Below are 1,935 nucleotides of genomic sequence, written 5' to 3' on the forward strand. Positions count from 1 at the left end.
GTCTCAGAGTCAGCTCCTGTATGTCTGTGTGTGTGTCTCAGAGTCAGCTTCTGTGTGTGTGTTGTAATGTCAGCTCCTGTATGTTTAAAATGTGTAGTAAAACAGGAACCCCTGTTGTTATGTACAAAATGGTTAGAGAAAGTCACGTCCTTTCCATTGTTGCCAATGCCAGGACATCCCACTGGTTAAGTGGCCATGGCCTGGCTGGTGGTGTTAGTGAGGTTAGTTTGAGTACAGGAGAAGTGATATCTTGCTGCAACTGTAGACGAGCTTGGCTCCACTCACCTGGAGAATTATATGCAGCTATGGTTTCCCAATCTCATCGAGGGTGTGCTACGAACGTTCACCAGACTTGTTCCCTGGTTGATGTCCTATGGAGAGTCATGGAGTCACAGAGTAATACAGCATGGAAACAGGCCCTTCGGCCCAAACTGGTCCATGCTGACCATGGTGCCCATTCAGTTAATTCCAGTTGCCCGCACTTGGTCCATATCCCTGTAAACCCCTCCCCCTCCATGTACCTATCCAAATGGTTTTTTTAAAATGTTGTTATTGTACCTGCCTCAACTACTTTCTCTGGCAGCCCATTTCCATATACTCACCACTCTCGGCGTGAAGAAGTTGCCCCTGAGGACCATCTTAAATCCTTCCCCTCTCACCTTATTCCTATGCCCTCTAGTTTTCAATTCCTCATGCCCGGGAAAAAGGCTATATGCATTCATCTTATCTATGCATCTCATGATTTTATACATCTCAATAAGGACACCCCTCATTCTCCTACGTTCCAAGGAATATAGTCCTATCCTGGCCAACCTCTCCCTGTAACTCAGGCCTACAAGTCATGGCAACATCCTCATAAATCTTCTTTGCACACTTTCCAGTTTAACTATCTTTCCTTTAACAGGTTAACCAAAATTGTACACAATACTCCAAGTGCAGCCTGACCAATGACTTACACAACTGTAATATAACATCCCAACTCCTACACTCAGTGCCTCGACCAATAAAGGCCAACATGCTAAATGCCTTCTTCACCACCCTGTCTACCTGTGACGTCGCTTTCAACGAACTATGTACTTGTACTCCAAGGTCCCTCTGTTCCACAACACTCCTCAGGTCCTTACCATTTACTGTATAAGTCCTACCTTGATTGACTTTCCAAAGTGCAACACCTCACATTTATCTGTATTGAATTGCATTTGCCAATCCTTAGCCCACTTCCCCATCTGATCAAGATCCCTCTGTAATTTTTGATAAACCTCCCCACTATCAACAATACCTCCTAAGTATGTATCATCCACAAACTTACAAATCATGCCTTGTACATTCACAAACAAATCGTTTATGTAAATAACAAATAACAAAGTCCCAGCACCGACCCCTGTGGCACAACACTAGTCACAGGTCTCCAGTCTGAGAAACAACCTTCAATCATCACCCTCTGCTTCCTACCATCGAGCCAGTTTTGAATCCAATTAGCTAGCTCTCCCTGGATCCCATGCAACCAAACTTCCATGACCAGCCTTGTCAAAGGCTTTACTAAAGTCCATATAGACATCATCCACTGCCTACCCTCATCCACCCTCTTGGTTACCTCTTCAAAAAACTCTAAAAGATTTGTCAGACATGACTTCCCATGCACAAATCCATGCTGACTATCCCTAATCAGACCTTGGCTATCTAAATATTGATTGATTTATCCCTTAGTTGTCCCAGAGAGACTGGACAAACTGAGCTCTGAGAGGTGATCTCATTCAAACTACACGATACTAAGTGCAATAGGGTAGATAGAGATGAGAGGTTTGGGATTTGGGTTGGGAGTGACTAGAACCAAGGGGCATAATTTAAAAATAAAGGCACACCACTTAGTCTGAGATGAGGAGAAATAATTTTTCCTCAGAGCGTTGTGACTGTTTGGAATTCTCTACCACAGAG

Source organism: Rhincodon typus, chromosome 10 (assembly GCF_021869965.1).
Source record: "Rhincodon typus isolate 14 chromosome 10, sRhiTyp1.1, whole genome shotgun sequence".
Classification (NCBI taxonomy): Eukaryota; Metazoa; Chordata; class Chondrichthyes; order Orectolobiformes; family Rhincodontidae; genus Rhincodon; species Rhincodon typus.